General features: G+C 39.6%; 1 protein-coding gene across 1 annotated transcript in view; it reads left to right on the forward strand.

Annotated features, from left to right (window-relative positions):
* PTCHD4 (patched domain containing 4) overlaps positions 1 to 23,983 on the forward strand; it is an 80,781-nt gene that overhangs the window by 53,806 nt on the left and 2,992 nt on the right. The gene's annotated exons all lie outside the window — the stretch shown is intronic.

Raw genomic sequence — 23,983 nt, forward strand, 5'->3', positions numbered from 1 at the left:
AACTTTCAATATGTTTTGCTGGCATTATATCTGAAAGAGAAATGCTCTGTGTTTTCCCCATCTCCTCTTTTCAAAAAAAAAAAAAAACAAAAAACTGGCAATCTGATCCAATAGAGTGGGAAAAAGGAAAAGCACAAGGGAGGCTGCAAAGCTTTGCCTGTCTCATGTGGCACTACAAACAGGGGTTGTACCTTGTTATTGGAAGGATATCCTTTGTCACCTTTCCTTCTCTCAAATGACAACCCTTCTAGTAAATATGCGACCTTTTGTGATCCGAACCCATCTTAAAGCACACGACCACTCTAAGATGCTGTAAATTTGTCTCAAAGATGAACTACAGGTTTAGATCAAAGTGCGTGCTTGCAGAAAATGTGAAAAAATTATGTTCCTTCACATCTGCACCTCATCTTTTGAAAGACAGAAAGGAGAAAAATAACATTCTTCGATCTTGTCTTTCCACAGCCACAGATCAAGCAAAGCCCAAGTTTTCTGAATTAGACTTTTCCATTTATATTTACTTTTTTTTGTTCTTCCTGATGTGTACAAGACTCTGACCTCACAGAAAATGCTTGCTGAACACTGATTGAAAAACTTAACTTCCAGACATTTTAGTTAAGATAGATGTTGGTTTTATTATAAGCATACACCACTTTTTTTTTTTTTAATTCACCTTTGGACAGAAACTCAAATGTATTTGGATACCTTATCCCATTGATAGGTGAGGGTTAAGTTCCTATGCACCTCAGAAGATTTAGGAAGAATCGGAGGCTTTTTTATTCATATGTCACCTCTATCAATCTGTTACAGGGAGAAAAGCACAGAATTACTGAACTGTGTTAATTATTTATTCTGACAGTCTAAACAAGCAATTGAATTGAGACAGCTTGGGAGTCTCTGTTGACTAATAGGGGAGAAATATTCCAGAGTTTAAAGGCAAAGAGTGAATTGAGAGTGAGTGTTTATTAATACATGATTGAATTTACTACTCCAAGGAGAAGTTTATGAGTATGTTATAGCTCTTTGGTCTTCATCTACAGAAAAGAATAATTTGGAAAGGCCTAAGAATTATTAAGCAGGCTCTGAAACATAAAGTCATTAAGACAGTGAAAAGTTAGAGGGAAATTCCTGAAGGAGAACAGTTAAGATGTATATTGATCATTAATACTATGCAAAATGTAAAATAGACAAAGAGGAAAGAAAGTATCTGGATGAAGGGATTTTTTTTAAAGTGAAGACTAAAAAGAAATTACACAGATTAAAACATTTATTATCACAGAAAACCTGAAAGACAGCAGACTGATCCTGAGCTTGCTTTGTAACTCCCTTGGTTTCAGCATTATGATGCCAACTAACTCTTGCTAAACAGTAAAAGCTTTGTAAAAAATCAAACCAGAAGGCAAAATTGAAATTCTAAAACTCACAGAAGCCAGAAGAAATAAAGGGTGAACTATCCACAGTATAGCTGTCTGAGCTGGTTCCCTCAGCACATCATTGTAGGTTCTCTTTGTAGTCAATGGGATGAAATGTGCACTATTGAGTCATAATTCATCTGTCCTGATTTAGAAGCCCTCCTACACTGAAATGCATTGTTCCCCTAAATGCATTCCTCTTTTGTCAACTAAAAAGTGTCTAAACAGCTGGCTCAGAGTTACATGTGTTCAAATGAATCCCACTCCAGGTGTTTTGTAAGTGCATGAAATTCCAAGAAAGAAAATGGAGTCTATTTGATTCTAAGCAGAATCTATATGCAGCAAGGAAGAAAAAAAAATGCAGCTTGCATTCCCATTCTCTTAAGGTTTTATGCATCTTTCATCTCTGGAACCAATGGCTGTACCAGTTAGCAAGACTGTGCCACTGTTTATTCCTTATTCTGGAGGCCAGCTGGCATTATTGGACAATATCCATATGTTTCAATTCTCCCAGCCTTCAAAAGAGAGTGACCATGTCAAAATTTCCTATTGGGAACAGTTGCTGGCCCATCATATACCCTAAACTGTGCCTGGGAACTATTTGTGAGAATGTTACTTGGCCCAGATCAAACCTGTCTCAGGGACCTCTCTGACAATCAGAAGCATGGCAAATAGTTTTGTGGTGTCTGTTCCAGGGCAGTGTTTAATGTAATGATATAGAGGTACCCACTGAAAATGAGTGCATAGCATAACTTTAAAAATCTGGGTTTCAATAACCTGTACCACATTTCAGTGGAGACAATGGCAAAAAAATACATCAGCTCTTATCGGATTTAGCTCTGAGTTATCTTGTCTCCATTTTCAATAAAATATAAAGAGATATTTGTAAGCTATAAAAGAAGGTGATAATACAGTGAGAATGACTGACAGCTGGTGCTGATAACAGGGAATATTTGCTGGATAATCTGAGTATATATGAATATTGGAAATAGAATCAATGGGAAACAGACATTAAAGTGAGCACTGCCAAAAAACTGAAACCAAAGCAGACCAAAAGAACAGAAAATGACTACATGGTTTATTTCAGATCATTTTATATAAGACACAGATCAATCATAACAAAGAGCTACATTTATAGTTTATTTTGTAAGTCAAGAAGAGGATAAATCTGGAGTTTGATTTTTTCATTGATAAATGAGTAGTGAGTGGTCAAGTCTAACAGTGGGTATTTCCTGACAAGTCACACCCAGTCTCGGTGGGAATAGGTGGAATAAGAATGTCACCAACCATAACACCAACTGAATTCCTAGATCAGTTTGAAAATACAGACTTGCAAGGACAAGAGTGATTAAAATCTAAGGTTTGTGCAGAACAACAGACATGACCTGGATTGTTACCACCAGGCTTTCCCATATTATTACCACCATAATTTATTAGTTGTACAGTAGAATTATTGCAAAATAAAAGCTTTCTCTGTGGAAGAATAGCATTACAGTAAATATGATATTTGAAAATGAAAAAAAAAAATAATTATTTTTACTTAGGAGCAGTAGATGCTTGTATGTCTTGTGCAATAGACATTGATTCAGTTGCTTAAACAACCTGGTTCAAGATAAGACTTTCGTGGTTCCCATTGTATCAGCAGAGGTTAAAGCTGGGGTTCAGCTGCTTAACTGCAGGTATATCCTGTGCAGTTTAACAAGCACTGAGATATGTTCTGTCTGGCCTCCAGAATGAAAAGGACATGAAGAAACATGTATCAGATTATCCAAAATGTCAGTGGACATCAACATTTCCACTAATGGGTTTCGTCACTACTAAACAAACATAGTCAATCCAGCTTTTCGGTTAACCAAATGTGTTCCATATTTCCATAAATACATTCCACTTTCAGGACTCAGTACAATTTTCTAAGAGTATTAATCCTGTCAGTCATGTTTGTGTACCTTGAATACTCAAGTCCTGGACATTTGTTTGGGGATCTGAATGGAGTCCCTGGTGATTTTGGGTAACCATCTGTTGTCAGATGAGATAAATGTCTCCAACCCAGCAGACCCTAATGAAAATTATTTTCCAAAGGTTCAAAAGACTATCTGAATAACCTTGCAAACTTTAGCAATCATTCCCTTAGAACTTGTGGAGATAAGTTCTTATCTTTAAACAGCAGCATAACCAGAAGGATCCATAAACTTATAGACCAGGCAACCTGTTAGTCACAAAGATAGGAAAGAAGGTTGTTGAACAATCAGTTTGCAAACACTAGTAGAATAATAAAGTGATAAAAAAGAGTTAATACGAATTTGTCAAGAACAGGTCACATTCAACCAATTTGATATCCTAGAAGCATAAAGTTGAACGTAAAGATATAAAAAGTGATTTATTTTAGGATTCTTATATTTTCATTTTGCCATAAATAATGGATGCCAGATCACTAGTCCCTCTTCATGTGCTTTTTATGTCTGGCATGTGTCAAATGCCTCTGTTTAATGTGTGTCATAATGATAATTGACACTCTGCAGTAATTACCATACCTTGAGAAAAATTAAATGAGATGTATGTACCAGAATTTGTGACAGAAATATTGACACTATGAGAAAATACTCATGTTCTTGAGGGATTCCCCCTTCCTGAATCACAGTTCTACACCTGTGTCTCTCATGGTCAGTATTTCTCAGTTAATCACATTCTACATTGATGTTATCAGCCCAAATTCCCCTACTCTGGTACTCAGAATGCCACGGTCATTAAATTACACTGATGTAAAAGAGATATGGATCAGGATCTTGATCTACAGAAACAACAAAAAAATTCAAAAGCCCTTTTAGAAAAAAAAGAATTCAGTAAAATTACTTACGAAGAACTGAAGTCCTTAGGATTCAACATGAAAATTATTGGCTATAATTTATGAAAGCCCGAAGCCTCACTGAGTGCTCTTCTGTTAAAGGTATTATAAGATAAATGTCTACAATGTTCACCTTTATTTTCCCACTCCAGAATTATCATGGTGAACTTTTCAGTACTGGCTTCTAATCACGTTTTATTGGATGAAACCTGCACTAAATTATAGGTTAGTTTCCAGTAAACATTCCAGCAAATAAAAAGATGCTTCGATACTAAATAAGCTTGGTGCACTCATCTTTCTCTGAGTATAGACTGTTAGTACTTTCTCAGCTGTTTTAGTTTAAAAAAGTTCTCAAGAAAATTGTTAGGGTGACATTTGTGAAGTTGAGCGTAATAAAATTTCAAAAGTTTCTAAGGGAAAACTGTTAAATGTTAATATGTTTACACAGGCATGCATAGTAGGATTTTCAAAGTTGTCTTTGAGGTAGAAGGAGAAATTCTTAGATGTCTGTCGGTCATACATATATTTTTAGTTGACTTTTTAATGTTAAGAGTACCTAAAATGTCATCTCACCTGGAGTTATCAGCCTGAAAATTCAGGCTTCCAGATTTCCTCAAGAGTTAGCGATGTGAGGTGGGTGTGCCCAGAGACCAATCCACCCCACCTATTTTAAGATCCAATTAATAATTTCTTTGTCTAAAGAGGAAGCTCAAGTGCCTATCTTTGGCTTGATGCCTTTGAAGAATAAACAACAAATATGAGGGCATACCATGCTCAGTCTTGCAGAGAAAACATCTGGGGGTGGGAACTGAGGATCCATCATGCTGGTTGTTTCCTCTCTTAGTTAATTATGGACTGAAAAAAGAACATGAACAAGCTGAGTGTGTAAGAGTAGGACCGTGTGAAAGCATCTAGAATTCATGTGAGAGCGTTTACTGATGTGAAGGAACAAGATTCAGGATGGGAGAGGTTCCAGGCGTGGAGAAAAACATACAGCAATTGACAGGACCTTATTATATGGACCTTTCAGTTATTATATGGACTTTACCGTTATTATGTGGTTTTGGATATGTGTATTGCATTGTATCCACACAACACAGTGCACAGCCTGGGCACACCCGGGCTTGCCACAAGTTTGCCTGCTCCCTGCTTCCCCACTCCCCTCTCTGATAGGCTGCAGAAGCTGCAGAGGAGACAGTTACCCTTCGCCCTTTCCTTCCCCGGTTCCTCCCACATTCCTCCTCCTTTGCCTACATCCCTACCCCGATTTGTTCCCCTGTTTGTCTGTCTCATGCTCCACCCCATATTCTAGCCCTTTCCCCACCTCAAACTCATAAAACCCCTGTACCCCTCAAGAAAGTATCCCAGTTGCACCTCTGCCTTGTCTCCAGACCCGTCCATGCTGTGTCACGGCCTCATCCCCCCTCGGACTGTGGCATACTGAGACTGTTATTTTACAGAGAAATTTTTAGGTTCTTCTTACAGTTCTCTAAATATTTCTTTAAAATTCTTTCCAAAGTCTTTAAAGCCTACCAAATTACATTTAAGCCCCTAAGGATTTTCTATAGGAAAATTTCTTCATGAATTTGTAAAATTCAGGTTCGAGTTGGAGAGTCTCAAGTCTGAAAAACTGACATCTAACTCTCCATCCTTTTCTTGCTAGAAAAAGACAAGTTAAAAAAAAATACTCTGACATAAAATGTTCTGTTTGTCCTAAATCACTTTTTTTAGGCCCTGGGGGAAAATAAAGCAAAGAAAATTTAAAAAAACCCCTGCATTAACAAATAGTGAAAAATATCCCCCTCCTGTCAGTAGATCAATGGAAAGAGAACCCATACTTGCTTAGATCCAGTTCCAGGGTTAATTCCTCTGTCTGTCAGAGAGAATTAGCGCCCACTTGGTTCACAGTCCAGCACAGTCTCTGCATCACCACGCAGCACAAGCACTGGGGGTGAGGCAGTGCCTATCTAGGCAGTTAGTCTGCTCTGGCAATATTTGTTGAATTGAGATTGAATTGAGATGTCACTGGATTCAGTCCCAGATGAGTGACATAATCCCCAAACAAGACAGTCAATCTCTGTTCTCTCGCTTTGTCTCATCTCGCTTGGCTTAGGCATTTAAAAGGCACTTTTAAAGCCAACTCCTAAGAACGAGGGAGGAAAGAATTATGTGTTTTTACAAAAAGGAGAAAATTTAGTTGGCTGCATTTGTACTTTGTAAATTTACAACAAAGCAAACCTAGGCTTTATGGTGCAAGACAGCAACTTGTGTCAGCAATAGTGTGGCCATCAGGACAAAGGCAGTGATTGTCACCCTGTACTGGGCACTGGTGAGGCCTCACCTTCTTCAGTTTCGGGCCTCTCATGACAGGAAAGACATTGAGGTGCTGGAGTGTGTCCAGAGAAGGGCAGCAGAGCTGGGGAAGGGCCTGGAGCACAAGTCTGATGAGGAGTGTTTGAGGGAAGGAGGTTGTTTAGCCTGGAGAAAAGGAGGCTCAAGGGGGACCTTATCACTCTCTACAACTCCCTGAAAGGAGGTTGTAGCCAGGGGAAGCTGGTCCCTTCTCCCAGATAACAAGTGAAAGGACAAGATAAAACGGCCTCAGGTTGCACTGCGGAAAGTCAGATTAGGAAAAATTTCTCCACTGAAAGGGTGTTCAGGCGTTGGGACAGACTGCCAAGGGAAGTGGTGAAGTGTCCCTGGAAATGTTCGAAAGGCACTAACATATAGTGTTTAGAGACATGGTTTAGTGATAGACTTAGCAGTGCCTGGTTAATGGTTGCAGCTGATGATCTGAGAGGTCCTTCCCAACCTTAATGATCCTATGATTCTAAAGTGAGACATAACAGCAACAATTCAGTCCTGAAAGAATAAAGACACAAGAAAATCACACCAAGATTCCTCCTTGTTCCAAATCTACTCCCAAATAAGACTAAGACACTCTTGGATGCTGAATACTTATCAACAAGGCTTAAGTAATTCCTCTTTAGTGAAAAATAAGAGATGGATGGAAAGGATTATTGAGACATGACAGGATATTTCAAGAGTCAAGTGATAGCAATTGCTGAATAGAACCACAATAAAAGGTTTGCATACCTCTTGTCGTGATTAGCTGCTTCTTTGAGTCAATATTCAAGTTAAATTGTTCCTATGCAGGTTAGTGTATGTCTCCAAAGTCCTTCTTCAAGGGATGGTGTTTGTAGGATGAATGTGTGAACAAGTTCCCTGGCTAAGAAACCTGAAAGAATAGGCCAAACGGGTTCCTTGCTTTAAGTAACTTCTACACTTGTATTTTTTAGTTTAGACTCTTCATCCTTGTAAACCAAGGGCTTAAAATTGCTACTTCCTTTGGACAAAAACTTGTGATTTCCATCAGAAATTTACCTTCTCTATAAGGCAAGCTCAGGGCTAACCTGACTAGTATTAAAGTTTTTACTCTCAGAGACAAAAACAGGGGTCACAGAAAAAGTGAGATCTTTCACAACAAGGCTTGGATTGGATTTCCTGACAAGCTGCAGGAATCACAGCAGTGGGAGTCACCAAATACCAGGGGACATCGAGCACCCTTCAACCAAGGAGTAGACCTTGAGAAGAAGACAGTTACTCCTGAATAAACCAATCTGCAAAAAGAAATTGAGAAAGGTCTGTCAATCACCTATGCTAAAAGAAAACAGGAGAAAAAAGGATAAAAAGGCCAATAAGAGAATGAACATTTTGTTTTCTGTTCCACTTAGTTCATACCTGAAAGACCAGAAAGCAAAGAGAAGATAAATGAGCACACCCTGCCTTCATCTGGGCTGCTGGCAAGTCTGCTTGGACACAGCACTTCCCAGTCTGCTGTTCCAGAAGTAATAAAATCTGCCATCATTGTTCTGCTAGTGACAAAGAAGAATTTTCTGCAGAATGGTTTGTGAGAAAATTAATTGACAACAGGCTTCTTGGCAGTTTGCAACCATAACATTTGCATGATCTGCTGATGCCACGGTTTTATTCCCTGCTAATCAGATATTGCTCTCTTTACTGTGCAAGGGCATCTCTTCTAGCTGTTGTTGGCATGGAGAAGGCAGACCTCCTAACAGTAATAATTCCACAACAACTTTCAGTCTGTATCGGCACATATTTTTATAAGGTCTCAAATACCCCATGGAGACAACCCCAACACATAACAGCCAAAATGTGACCATCTACTTGATCACTTCATGATGTGGAAACTCAGCATTGCCAACCACCTCCTTGGATTCAGTACAAATCCCTACCTCACCAAATAAGCCAGTTCCTCAGAGATAATTGTGGTCTTTATTTACACGCACCTGGATTCAACCCATCTGCTGTAATTGAGCTCTGAAGCTTTATCTCTTTGAGCTTCCTCTATGTCAATGGAAGGGGACAGACACCTGTAGATCTGCAATAGACAAGCTAGATTGTCCTAGAATTGAAGGGGAAGGGGGATAATATTTGTCCTACATGTGACAAGCTGTGGGATGACAGGCCAAGGTTAGAAGGATGGGGTGCTATCCAGGACCCTCAGATTGGTACTCTGAGATGAGCTGAGTACACTGGAGCACACTTGAAGTCTTACAGAGATGAGCCAGGGTCCCCCAAGGTAACAGAAGCCAGAAGGGAAACACCAGGGAAATATCTCAAAGGAATTAAGAGGTGTACCTCTAGGAAGGCAAGACAGCTGATAGCCCATCTGAAGTGCTTCTAATGAATACATGCAGCACGAGTAACAAACAGGAGAAGGTGGAAGCCATCGTGCTGCTAGAAAGCTGTGATCTAGTGGCCATTCCTGAGACTTGGTGAGGTGAGTCCCATGACTGGAGTGAGGCTATTGATGGCTACAGGTTGTTCAGGAGAGACAGGGGAGGAAGAAGAGATAGCGGGAGTTCCCTCTACATCAACATGTGAATTGAGTGTGAAGACTTGTGTATAAGAATATGTTGAAAACCTGAGGGTATGAGAGACCAAGGCAATAAAGGGAACCTTTTATTCGTGTCTACCACAGGCTGCCCGATCAAGGGGAGCCTGTTAATGAAGACTTCTTGCTCCAGCTATAGGAGACATTGTGCTTACATGTGCTTTTCCTGTTGAGGGACTTCAATGACCCCAGCATCTACTGGGAAAGTAGCACAGCAAGCTGTAGGCAATCCAGGAGATTCCTGGAATGTATGGAGGATAACTTCTTGAACCAGGTAATAAAGAGCCCTATCAGAGGGGACACAATATTGAATCTGATGGTCACCAACATAAGTGAACTAACTGGGGATGTCAAGATTGGAGGCAGCCTGAACTGGAGGGATCATGCATCGGTGGAGTTTGGAGTCCTGAGGGATATGGGTCAGGCAAAGAGTGAGGTTAAGACCCTGAACATTAGGAAAAAAAATTTCAGTTCTTCAAGGAGCTAGTCAATAGGATCCCCTGGGAAACTGGCCTTAGGGACAAAAGAGGGGAACACAGCTGGCAGATCTTTAAGGAAATATTCCATAAAGCTCAAGAGCAAGAAATCCTCAGGAGGCAGGAGTTGGACAAGGAAGGCAAGAGACCAGCACGGCTGAGTAGGGAGGGACCTGCTGGTCAAACTGAAGGGCAAGAAGAAAATGCACAGCCAGTGGAAGCAGGGACAAGTATCCTGGAAAGATTATAGGGACACAATCCGTTTGTGTAAGGGTGGGATGAGGAAGGCCAAGGGACACCTGGAGCTGAATTTGGCAAATGACACGAATAACATGAAGGGCACCAAAAGGAATGTCAACCAGAAAAGGAAGGTCAAAGAAGGCATTCACTCCCCCCCCCCCACCCCGGATAAAAAAGGCTGGCAAACTGGTCATAACAGGTGAGGAGAAGACTGAGGTACTCAGCAACATTCCCACCTGAGAAAACAGCAGAGAACTGCAGTGATCTTGTGCTAGAGCAGCAGAACTCCATGTACATGGGTATGTGAATATTTCATCTTCCCCTGTAAAATGAAAAGATACTTAATTTTAATATTTCATATGAAAGAATAACATTATATCTAAAAAGAGGTTACAAAATACAAATTGTGTAGCAATTTTTAGGGGGGTAATTTTTTTTTTTTTTTGTATCTTCCTGCTTCTCTTGAAAAATACCCTTTGGAATCCTAGAATCATAGGATGGTTTAGGTTGGAAGGGACCTTAAAGATCATCTAATTCCAGTCTCCCTGTCATGGGCTGGGACACCTTCCACTTTCCACACAGGGAATATCTTACAGACTGCAGATATTATTGTTGTAAGAAAATGAATTTTAATACTCCTTGCTGTCACATTTTTATATTTTGCCCTAGTGCTCTGGTTTCTTTTTAACAATCTTTTAAGATTGTACTGTGCAGTTGGAGCCTTATGAATGAAAACACCATTATAACAATAATTTATCAACTTGAGAGATATAGGCTGAAATGGTACAAATTTCTGGCTCAGTCTTATAATAATAACTCATGACAATATCTAAAATCACTTTCAGTTCTTTAAAACTGAAGGGAAAGAGCAATTTGCGATGCCATTGTTTGGATGAATGGGCAACATTCTCAGAAGCAATCAACTAAAATAAACTGATATATAGGTTCCTGTAGGAGGCAAGTAACCTTAAAATCTCTTTCTAAAACAAAACATAACTTTGCATTCTGTCCTACATTTAAATTGCAGTGATTTATACATATGGTTTGGCTTATATTTATTGTTATTTGACTTTCTAAGTAAATTCAATGTACTGAGAGTACATCGTGAAGTGCTTCTCACAAAGCTTTGCTGACATAAAAGTAATAAAACTAAGCAGGCTGTGAGATCAGTGATTCATTGGGAACTGTCAGCACCTTGCTTCTGGTGTAGATTATAATTTTCTTTCTTCTGAGCTTAGCAAGCAAAACACTCTTAGTAGCAGACTTAAGAGGCTGCTGCTCTCCGGATTTTTTACATCTTTCAGTTACACGTACCAAGCTATTAAATGGGATCAGCAGTCTGGGTTTGGGTTATCTCTGCCTTACGCCCATTGCAATGACTGACAACACAGCATTTTAAAATGTATAAAAAACACTAAAAAAACAAAGATTTTAAAGTAGTTTGATCAAGCAGTTTCCACATTCCTCCTTTTTCTTTCACAGCGTTGGACTTCTTATAAAGGGCAATCTATTTGTCATACCTTTTAGGGGGGAAGGACCATTGAAGCAGCATGACAGATGAAAAGAGAGGAAGAGATCATCTCCCCATTTCTTATTGTATATGCTGGTTTTAATGATCATAGAAATTAGTGAATGCACACAGTAAAGTGAAGTGGAAGTGACGGGCTTAAAACAGCTGAGGGTTTGGGCCTCAAGTTGACATTAGTGATACACTGTTTTGTCAGTCAGCCTATAAAGCAAAGCAGCCCCTCGCCCTCACACCACTACACTTTCAACCAGTGAAGTCATCTCTATAAAAACATGATAAACTGAATTAGCATATTGTGCTTTTTATAATGTCCACAAAGGGATTAAGACACCCATCCCCCAAGTGTATATATATATACATGACAGTTAGGTACCTCAGCAGAACTCAGAAATTCCACATCAGTGGGATTCTTGTGCACTTGCAGTGGCAGAACAGCATCACCCTTTGGCTAAAGCCTTTACTAGAAAACAGAGCAGGCCAGGCCTATGACTGTCTAAAGAGTATTAAATTTTTTGCATGCTCCCTGACATGGTTCTACCCTGTTCATGGCACTTTCCCAAATAACTCCCTGGTGCAAATTAAGGTTTGTGAATGACCGTTCTGTTCTAGAGGCTAAAGGAGTAACATACCATAGTTTACGTGCTTAGATTGCACCAGCTGGCTTCTGTGACAGAAAATTAACCCTAGAAATAATTAATTCATTAGAATGGATGCAGATTAGGAATCTCCAATGACCTCCATAGGGACCTATGCACAACAAAAGATTCATCAGAGAAAGCACTCCCTCTCCAGACTCCTTGAGGTGTTAAACATATTCAAACTAATTTCATGATCAAAATTATGACCATTTGAAATTAGGGATATTCAAAATAATAATGGGAAAAGGATGAGCAGCCAGCTGACTCACTGTTCCTGGTATTCCAAGCAAAAAGAACACTCCCCAAAACAGAAATGTGTCTTATATATTGTTCTAAGACCATAGTTTAGTCTTAAACTTTCAGGCTGAGTTTAGACAGAATAATAATTAAAAGAAAACCTTAATGATCTCCCCCCGGGGACGGGGAGATGCTAAAGGTCAGGTTTCAGATACATTAATGAGCTGCTAAATGCTGCTAACTCAAAAAGGCTTTTTTTAAGTCCTGCCCAAGCCAGCCCACTCATATTTTTAATGCCAGCACCGGGCATATCAGATGTCTGTGGGAGTTTTGCCATGAAAAGAAAGCTCCTCGTGTGCTTTATTTACAACCATTTCACCAGGGTTTATGAGAAGCAGCTTGAAGGTGAAGCCATGCCCCACAAAACTGAGAAAGAGCTTGTTGGTCTAATTCCAGCTCTTCATGGGGTCCTCTGGCCAGTGAATCAGAGCCATGCAGGGAAGGAGTCCTTCGGTGGTGGCAGCCCTGCCTCTTGGAAAGGCTGAAAGACAACAAGGGAAGGAGTCTAGGGCTTGCAGAAAAAGCAGAAGTCATGTGCTATCTTAAAAATTGCAGAAGCAACATGTTTTAACAGATGTCTATGAATTTGTATGGTTTACTTCCTCTGTGTCTTGGTTTAACGCCCAAGATACAAATCCCCAAAGTATGACACATGTATATATTGATTGATATCAGGTTTTAAGCATACAAATTGTAATAAAAATCCTGTGCTACATGAGAACAAGGCTGGTCAATGCCATATGTTCACTTTTGGCGATCCTTCTGGTAGTTTAAAACTAGATTTCTTTTTGCCTCAATTTCACTACCATAAAATAGGTGTAATATCCATAAAAATCTCACAGAAGTCATGATAGTCATTCATGTATGCAGTGCATGAGGGAATTGATGCATGCACTGCTGTATCAACCCATGGCAAAATAATCAATTTTTAATCAGTTCTCTGCACAAATGGTGAGGGTAAATGGGACCTGAGACCAGGCAGTGAAAGAGATAAGTATCTGTAGCAATTTAAAGACAGATTTCTAAATGGTATTGCTACAATGTTAAAATTAGTAAAGTCAAAAACTTAAATGCCAGAATTAAGGGCCAGAAGAGCTGCACGGCTTTAATTCATTCTTCTGTGGCTTTGGATTTTAATGCAGTCAGCCCCATGACTATACAGGGATGTAAAAGCATTCAGACTGATTCAGGCCAAAGGGTTTATCTAGCTCAGCATCTTATTTCTGATAGCAACCAATGGCAAATGCTTTAAAAATGAGGATTTCAACAGATCAAGCATCAAGTCATACTTTCCCAAAACATTCCCATCAGGGTCCAACTGCTTCTTGGCTGGCTGGCTGCTGCATCCAAAATTGTTCTGACTTTACTGACCCTTTCCATGGAGTTTTTCTCCCCAAATATGTGCAAGTTCTTTTAACTTCCTGAATGGTCCATATTAATGTTATAGGGTTTTGAACTAATTTGACACAAGGGGAGCTGAGAGCCCTGGAGCAGCAGGCAGAGCATCAGTATGTTGCAGTTTTCATTTTTCAATAGAGCTGCATAATGAGAAGGAAGGAGTAGGATTTTATTCCAGGCATTGGATAAGTCATTTCTTCTCTCTTTGGTTCATTTTACTTTTCACTCCTTGTCTAATGAGAGGAAACTTTTAGGTCCAAGGAAAGGCTTTTGCCTACGCAGAGGCACTCTGAGGATCTTTATAACCATTTGGCAGCTCACCTGGATGAATTCCTGCATCTACAGCATTCCCTGGCACTGCTGTTTGATAAATGGTATATATGTAACCTACCCATCCCACACTGGCAATCTGTGATCCCTAAATTTATAAGCCCACACTGGGAATAGAGGAGAGGCTGCTGCTCCCCCGAAGCATTACTGTGTGAGTAGCACAGCCTGTGTATCACAGAGTAGGGCAGCAGCCACATCTCTGCATCAGCTGCTTGGCAGCTGCCTGTGACTCTGAAGCAGACAAATATGAGGATGCTTCCCAGCATGAGCAGTCCCACTGGTGGGACGACCTGAGCCAGATCCGTGGTGCTGCAGTGCTCTGAACACCATCCCAGGCTTGGCAAGGGCAGCAGAGCAGCCTTCCTCCAAGTTTCAGTGCAATGCAGAACCTGGGCTTTCTGGGAAGGGAAAGGGAGATTTAACACCTACTTTTGAAACTGCTGAGTCAGTCCCCATATTTCCTTCACTCCCAGCTTCTCGCTCTGCCTTCCCATCTCTTTTCTGAAGTAAACAAATGTCAGCAAATCCTGGACTAACAGCACTGTTAAAAATATCACCCTTTCAGCAGACGGGTTCATTGCCTTTGGTCTGAAGCTATCTCTTCACTGCAGAAAAGGTATGTTTTTACATCAAGATAAGAAGTCTAGATGGAAACCTCAGTGGCTGAGGGGAGGGAAGAACATAAGTGTTGTGCTCTGCACCACATTGTCATCAGCTGGAGTAATTTCCAAACAGAAATTATTAGTGTAGGAATTTTACAGGATTTGACCTGTTAATTATCAAGGTAGAAGCCAGCCCTGCTTTACTCGGGTAGAACTTGGCCTTGGGCGTACAAGTGAAAATGAACTACTACTTTAGCCAAGATGCAGCACTCACTCTCTCCTTAGCATATTACAAACCACAGCACCCAACCTTCAGTCCAAGTGAAAAGATGGTGTCCTATTAGACTTTGGAGCTGTATGGAAAATACTCATGATCAGAGAGACTATATCCCTTTCAAAGAGAGATAAATCCCCACAAAGCTTTGCCCGGGTGTTTTTGTCTGTTCAAGGAAGGGGACTCATTATTCTGGTGACTAATATCACTTGGGAAAGTTAAGAGTGATTTTTTTTCTGCTTATTGCTTGTTATGCTCTGGAATCCTGCAGTTCAGAAACTTCAGATTGTGCAGACGAATGTGTCTTGTCAATGGAAGGTAAAGGTTTTCAGCTTTCAAAATTTGGTTCCACCACTGCTAGCATTATACATTTACCTCATGTATAACTTCAGAAATAGGTCCCATTCCTTCAAGCACTCCTTCACTTTCTTTATTAGCTCAAACTTACAAGTGCACTGGTCATTTTTTGGATGTGTATTCTTTTACACCTTCTATTTACTTCTTCAACTATTTAACCTCTTTTACTTTTCTTTGAAGAATTCACAATTGCTCCCTCTCTGCCAGAAATCAGCAAATTACCAAATGTATTATTTCTGTAATGATTCAAGTATAGATTATTTTTGCTGGATGCCAGAATCTATACTTGATCAAAGCATTTTCCTTTCTTGAAAGAAAACTAGTACCTTATTCTTTTGGATGTTACCGAACTATCAAATCCAGGTGATAAAGTGTTCTGATCTGTGTCACAAATCCCTCCTATGCTTTTAGCATAAATGAATATATAATAAATTCATCAATTATTTGATCTAAATTCATTATCTTGTCTTCTATGTCACTTAAACTCCCATCAATGAACAGCAGATTCCATATGTGCAGTTCTTGTTTACAATGTTCATTAAAAGGCTTAAATGAGAAACAGCAAAAAGTGCATTTTAATTCATTGCTAAGCACAGCAGAAAACTAAGCAGGATTCCAACTTTATGTACAATTTGCAAGCAGTATACGTTAGCTCAAACCTAAATCTCCCATAATGAGGTGTGCAGCCCAATGACTGATCACATCCATTGAAATATTCTCTGTGTTCAGCTCTATTTCAATGCATGGGGGGATGGGGGTGGTATGTTATTAAATATTTCTGTTCCTTCTAACAAGAAGAAGGGGAGCTTCTAAGCATGAAAAATTGTAAAATTTGACCTTAAAATGAACTACAGCAAGTGAACCTTGAATACAAAGTGATGTCACCACAGTTCAGTCAGAAATATGTTTGTGTCTGGACTAGCAGTTCTTTGGCTCATCTCCAGTGCTCAGCCCTGGGCTCCTACCCAGGGATGCTTATGGTGAAGCTCTGGAAAGGTCTTTTCAATATGAAAGATACAAAATTGGATAAGATTCAAAATCAGAGATGCCAAATTCTTGTTAGCACTAATTATTCTTAATTCAAATCAAGATCAAGGTCCCATCATGCTGGTCTCTGTGTAAACAGGGATAACAGTGTTTGGCTTGAGAGTCTGCAAAATGAGAAACACAAGCTGATGAAAGATTGAGGATGTGCCTAGAGGATGTGATGTGTTTTAGTCCAGCTCTCATAGTTGTTTGGGCTTCTGCATGTTGTCTGGGACAACATTTATTTTGAGGGGGATGGGAAAGAGTACGGTAAGGGGGCTGTCAAGGACTGTGGAACTAATTGACTGAAGAGGGAACATACCAGAAAGGAGATCAAAAGAGCCTGTGAACCATCACTTTTAATCTGTATTTCCAACAGATTCATGTTAATCTAATGTACAGACTGGTGTTTCTTAGGAAATTGGAAGGCAAGGGAGGAACTCAGCTACAACTGCCACATCATTGCACCATTTTCTTCTTCTACAGGCATCTACAGCTATGGCTGTGGTTGAGAAGTTGGCAGAATTTTATGGGAGCAGTGTTGGGCTGATATTGAGATTTCTGAAATATGGCCAAACCAGACAGAATCAAATGTTTGCCTCTCTCCTAAGTGCTCTTCAGCCTCAGACATTCATGGGGTTGCTCTCTGCCAGGCTCCACTGAAATGCCCACTAGGAGACTAACTCTTTCATGTTTTGGTCTCATCAGCAATTCCCAGAATTATTTAAAAGGCTTTCAGAAGTGCTCATGCGAGCAGAAATAAGTGCAATTACTTGGAGTACACATGAAGGCATCAGTCATAGTCTGTATGGTTGGCAGAAGAGCCCTCTGGTGCACTGTTGCTTTTTAAAAGGGGTTTACATTGTAATGGGAATAGGCCAGACCTTGGGAGCTGGAAGTCACCAACGTGTTCAGGCCTGTGAAGTGGCTATAGTCTGGCAGAAACGTTTTTAAGGAAATTAAAATATCTATTAAGCATAACTGATTTCATTTATGATATTTGTGATAGATTTAAGTTTACTTGCTGTATTTGTCTGAAATGCTAAAATCCAGGAATAAAGAAATCTCTTGTGCAGCACTAGAGGTTTCCCTGAGGTCCTTGCCACTAAAGACTCATGGTTCAACTGGCTGAGGTTTCATTGCACTTGGTCAAACATTCTTGCTATAAAACCCAGCTCTGTGAATTAGCCAATTTATTATGATAATGATCTGTTTCTTAAAAGAACAATTCTACCCTGAATACTTTTTGAGAAGGAAAGGCACAGCAGGGTGTAAACCCCTCTGTCAGCATGTCTGCATAAATCTGATTAGAGAAGAAATTGTGCATGTTGTGGCATCACAAGGAGAATGGACCTAGAAAGGATTTAATTTCTGTCTAGATGCTTTTTACCATCACAAAATACCATTTATCAAATGAGATAAAGAATTATAAGTTTAGTCAAAACAAAATTTCTGCAGGAAATTCAGCATCAGATCTTGAGTGTACATTCTATATTTGTTGCTGTAAGTTCCATGATATTCAGAAGGTGTAAATACTGTAATATCACTGATAATTCCTACAGCCCAAGGAAACTCCTCTCTTTGGACAATGTTAGTCAGAAGTCCATTGATTCCACAGTTAGACCTTCTGTCCCCAAAATCTGAACCTTCACTGGCATTTTACTGATAAGTTGAGGTCTGACTTCACCTCTTGCACTGATATTCTGGAGAAAGAGCAAACCACTAAATACTGTGAGAGTGATTTAGTCCCTCATCAGGACCCCTTAATTACTCTAGTTACCACTAAAGCAGCACAACAACTAAAGGAAAACTAAATAAAGAAGAAATGATCGACAATCCTACTATGTGAACAATTCAATTACAATCATTTTACAAGTATTTAGACACGTAAAATTAAAATCATTCTTTTCCTACCTACATTTCAGATTAGTTTTAAAAAATATACTTTATCTTTTCCTTATCCTTAATCAAGCTGGGAATTTTTTTCTTAGAGTTAAGGTCCAGTTCTTATCTGGATGCAGTGTGCTGAGATTTACCTTTATGGAAGGATCTAGATTCGGAACACATTTCCTTGTGTATCTGATATGGTTTGAAGCTGGCTCCCTGCCAAGTCTCCAAACCTTACCACCAGAGTTCCCCCCCCCCCCCAAACCTTAGGGAAAAGAGGGAGAAAAAAAACGAAAGAAAACCCGAAACGAGAGAGAGACAACCAAAGATGAGATATATAAATATATTTGCACTTATATACAATTAAAAATAAGGGAAAGGGAAGGGGGAAGGGAAAAGGAACAAAACCAAAATATTATGTATATAAATATCCCAATTAGCGGCCCAAGATCTATCCACTAAAAGAGTTAGCAAAGAAATAGCTCACTACTCTCCTGGGACAACCGAGGGTCGCTCCGGAACGATCGCCGGCAACCTCTGTCTCCCAAGGTCGACAAGGCCCAACCAGGCCTCGCTCCCCAACACGGCAGACCCGACAGCAGGGAACCTGCACCTCCAAGCCGCCGGAAGGAAAGAGAACGAAGGCCTCTCCTCCTTTCTTCTTATAATCTGGCTTACGTAAAAATCGTAGGGAATACTGGGTAAATCTGGACCCTTCCTTGGTTACAAACTAGTCACCAAGGAAGGCCTAGCCCAAACCACCACAGTATCTTACTGCTACTTGAAGTATTACCAAGCTTCAGATTCTCTTAGCCTTCTGCTTCAAAGACCCCAAGGATTTACTGATTCTTCTCAAAGAAGTAGTTTAATAATTTTTTTCTATTTCTTCTTCCCTCTCTGAGATATGGACAGTCCTTGGTGACTGTGATTAATTTGTTTAATCTCTGTGCTTCATTTTTTAAATATAAGTGAGGATACTAATATTAATGACACTAATATTAGTGATTTAGCGGAAGAACAAATGCATCCTACATTGCACTGTGTTGGGATACAAAGCACCTCCTCTGTAAGAAAGTGATGGTGTGAGCCTAAATTATCTACAATGGGGTCCCCAGTATGAGATCCACATTGTCCTGCTGGAGCTAGTCCAGAAAAGAGCTAGGAACATGGTCTAGTGGAAGGTGTCCCTGCCCATGGCAGGGAGTTGGAACTAAATGGTCTTTATAGTCCTCACTAATTCTAGGATTCTAGAGTTCTGTGCTTCAGTATCCTACTACTGTACATAGCCCCTACTATCACAGGGTATTGATTAGATAAAATAAGATGAGTTTTTCCAGGATGTGAATTGGCCTCTCTACTACTAAAGAAGGAAAAAAATCTTCATGTGCCCTGTTTGCTTATTCATGTGGGAAAAAAAATGTCATTTCCACAAATAAAATAGTTTCTTTCCAGTAGACTCACAGCAAAGAATTTTAATGTAAAATTATACTTATTACCCACCACTATGATTTAAAAGTAAGCTGTCTCTGCATCCTTTGCAGACATGGAATGTTTACATGTTTTGCTGTTAATGAAAACTGACTACAATATTTGGGTTTCTTAGTGCAGAAATGCTGAGTAAAGCTGTGCTATGGCACTTACTTCAGAGACTTGTTGGAAATATAACATAGACAACAAGGTTATCATCACATCGACTGCTATCACCTATAGCAGCAAATAATCTTCTTTATGCGTTGATCCAAAAAAAGTGCAGAGTCATTCTGATCTTCCTTCCTAGAAAGTTTACAAAAGCTGGCAGTATCCAGCCTCTCCTTCTAGCAGTGCCTCATGGCTTCAGACTGTGGTCTCAGTGGATATTATGTGGAGTGACAAATGCAGATCAAATTCCAGTGCCAAGAAGCTGACTGGTTGTGGCAGAAGCAATAGGCATGCTTTGGTTAAGAAAACAGACAGAAGAAGACAGACTGGTTTTCATGCTTAAACAATCCTAAGCATCTTAAGTCAAATTTAAGTAGGATGGCTCTAAAGTAAGAGACCTCAGGAATCTGAACAGGATCTGCCTTGCAGCATTGACAGGATGTAAGATGTGCCTAGCACTCACATTAACATTTATTAATCTAACCTTGAGACTTGTAACGGAGAAGACTTTTTGACCCTCTTGGATAGTGTGTTCCAGTGTTTAATGAACCTTAAAGAAAGAAAGATTTGTTTTTTTCTGGTGTCTAAGTTAAATGGGGGGGGGGGGTTGTGCAAATGAAACCATGTCCTTCTCCAAGTAGAAATGAGAAAGAATTTATTTCTGTCCTCTTCTTAATAACTTATTTCATGTTGAATGTTGTTGAGTTACTACTGACGTTCCAGTCTATATGGGAAAAAAGTCCAGCTGATTCAGTTTTCCTTTACGCTTTTCATTTTTAAATAAAAGACCATTGTTTGCTGGTTTTATTCCTCAGGGTATTCACCTAATTTTTCCATTTTTTTTAAATGTCCCCACTCACAGCAGGGTTCTGGAACTAGATGATCTTTAAAGGTCCCTTTCAACCCAAATCTTTCTACGGTCCAATGAAAATACCATGCCCCTTTTCAAAACATCACTCCAGTTCTCCTTTTTGAAGACACATACTTTGCTGCTTCTCTCCATTCTTCTTGGATCATCCCATCTACTTTCATTCTCTAAAATGACTTCTAATAGTTCTGAGATTGCTTTGGCTTAATTTTTATTTGATTCATTTCTCCAGGCTCTTCCAGCTTGAATAAGTTTAACTCAATCAAGTGGTCTTTAATCTGTTATTTCATTCTTCTTTTTTCTATCCCTATCTTCTTCAAACTTATTTTTAATATCTGCTCACAATTAATCTTTTGGTTTTGGATTTGAGGCAGAAAACACATTATTTATTTCCATCTTCTCTGCAGCCTCCCTTACTTGCTCTCTTAACCTTACAAGTAATGGGACAAAAATTTCTCCTCTCCTTTTCTCTTAAGTAGTCATAGGCCATTGCCTGTCTGGCAAATAAAAAATTGCTGTACTTCATTTGTGTCATGTCAGTACCTGAGAAACTTGACTGTTTTTGACCCAGAGCCAAAGACCTTCTGAACCTTCCTACAACTGCTCAGTGAACTTAACTCCACTGTCAGTGTTGTCAGTGACATAACAATGCAGCTGAAGGAACAGAATTTTACAGAGTGAGTGTGGTGTTCGAATCACCAGAATTGTCAGATAATGTTCAGAAAAAAAATGGATTTGTATCCTTGTTGGGGAAGGGGGACAGACTTGTTTATGTGGGGAGAGCAACAGAGGCTGACTGGAAAATTTGGTATCTAAGTAATGATGGGGAAAAACCAGTCAGGTAAAGATCTTGTGGCAGCAAGGAAATTACTGCACTGTATTCTCCAGTATCTGTGTTTGTGTGATAGAACTGAAGTTATTTGTAAAAGGGGGATAAGTTGAAATTTTGTGTTTGTGTATTAATTATCCTGAGAAAATCAGTGCCAATATTCATCCTCAAAGAAGTTGCAAAATTAATATTTTTTTCCTTAGGTTACTACTTGTTCTATTTGCAAAAAAGTCTAGAGTTTAATTACAGTATTTTAATTTTCAATATTTTCACAAGTTTGTGCTTAGTCATTAGTGTGTACTCTTGGGTATTCCTTTATACGTATGTTTGACAATATAAAGCTCCTTTCTATTAGTCATTGTATACCTACCCTAAGATTAAATGCGCCCAGGAATTCTTCACTGAGAGTGTGATATGCTAAAATTTTTGAATTAATAACAATAAAAACATGACAAAGATACAACTGTGAACATAAACTTGCAGGAGGGCACATAAGTGAGATTTTTGAATAAGCAGAGAAAAGCCAATTTTACTGTTAATTGTGGATAGAGCTGTTAGAGCATTGCTTCACCCAACCTGGTGCTGGAGCATGTCCAGAGAAGGGGAACGTAGCTGGTGAAGGGTCTGGAGCATAAGTCTGTTGAGGAATCACTGAGGGAGCTTCTCTACAACTCCCTGAGAGGAGGTTGTAGCCAGGTGGGGATTGGTCTCTTCTCCCAGGTAAGAAGCAACAGGACAAGAGGAAGTGGCCTCAAGCTGTGCCAGGGGAGGTTTGCATTGGATAGTAGGGAACATTTTGTTTTCAAGCACTGGAAGAGGCTGCCCAGGGAAGTGGGAGAATTACCATCCCTGGAGGTATTAAAAGATGTGAAGATGTGGCACTGAGGGACATGGTTTAGTGGTGAACGTGGCAGAGCCAGGTCAACAGTTGGACTCCATGATCTCAAAGGTCACTTCCAACTTAAATGATTCAATGATTCCTATACCATTAAATTTAGCCATGCCAGGACATGGGCACTGGAAGTGATGACCAGCCAATCTGGTCCACACACTGCAGGGTACTTAGGCACTTGCTTTAAGAAAAGTATAAGAATGTATCCAAGTCACTGGATTCTGCAGCTTTACACAGCTGAAGGAGCCAATTCTTTCTGCTTGGTGGTCTGAAAATGACAGTGTGCAATGACAGCTGTGCCAACGACAGCTGCGCCTTGAGAGTTTGAGCAACTCACCCTAAACTTACCAGGGAATTCAAGGTCCCTCCTGAACTGAGACACTGATTCATTAGAGAGCAACATTTCCACGCAGGCCTTTTGCTAACTGCAAGACTTCTGCAGTACTGTAGGTTTATCTTTCACTGGGGACACCGATTTGCAGTAAAGCAGGTAACATTCACAGAACCTGACAGTTTATGCTGTAATTTTCCGTGTCTAGAATGGCTGTCAGGAGTCTGCTTTGGGCAACATAAGCAGCTGTATGAATCCCAAACAATTTAAATCTAAAGACAAACTCAGCGGTCCTTTAGTTGTACATACTTGATTATTTGCAAGTATACCGTTGTCATATTTCTGCTTTTGATACAAGAAAATTGCCATTGTGCATGCTTTGATTCCTGCTATAGAAAGTGAAAGCCCACAAACAGAGGCAATTTGCTTCTACTTCTCTCCTGCTCAGTAGTGTGTTTCCTTACATTGGCCAGAACTTTGTCAGGGCTTGATCCAAAGTGCAGAGAACTTTCCACTTTCTCATCAAAGCCCAAATTGGTGTTTTTATTTGTTGACCAACATTTTTATTTGAAAGCCAAGCCATTTTGGCTCCTTTTTTTGAATGTTAGATTTTTTATTTTCCTCCAAATTGAAATTCTCTAATGGGGGAAAAAAAAATAACGTGTATGTGTGTATATATTTTTATCAACATATGCATTGTAGGAATGTGTATACATAATGAATAACTTTACTGGTTAAACCTAAACTAAACTAGTTAAACTAGTAAGATCAGATTCTGATCTTTGTTACCATTCTATCACAAAATGTAATAGTTGTAGACTTCATAGACTGCGACTGTGATAAGTAAAATGAAAGTAAATCTGTATTAAGCATTAATTTATTAAAAAATCATACCCAAAAATATTTCTCAGGGTGGAATATGAAGTAAGAATGTGTCATGGAGCACTGAGCAGGTCTGACTTTTCTGACTGTCCTCTCACGTGAGCTAAGGGAATTCCTTGTCATCAGGAGGAGCTCTGGATAGCTGAGAGAGAAAGAGACAGAAGAGTTATAATCATAGAAAATAAACTCATATGTTTTCCAGACAATTAACGTGGACCAATGACTTAGCCATTACCACCAGCATGTCAACTTTCATATAGTGTGAAAACTTGTGTACTATCACTGAGGAGTTCCAATCTCACTCAGTAGAGAGAGAATCAT

This window comes from Manacus candei, unplaced genomic scaffold, assembly GCF_025592945.1.
Source record: "Manacus candei isolate 608988 ecotype Guabito, Panama unplaced genomic scaffold, ASM2559294v1 h1tg000007l, whole genome shotgun sequence".
NCBI lineage: Eukaryota > Metazoa > Chordata > Aves > Passeriformes > Pipridae > Manacus > Manacus candei.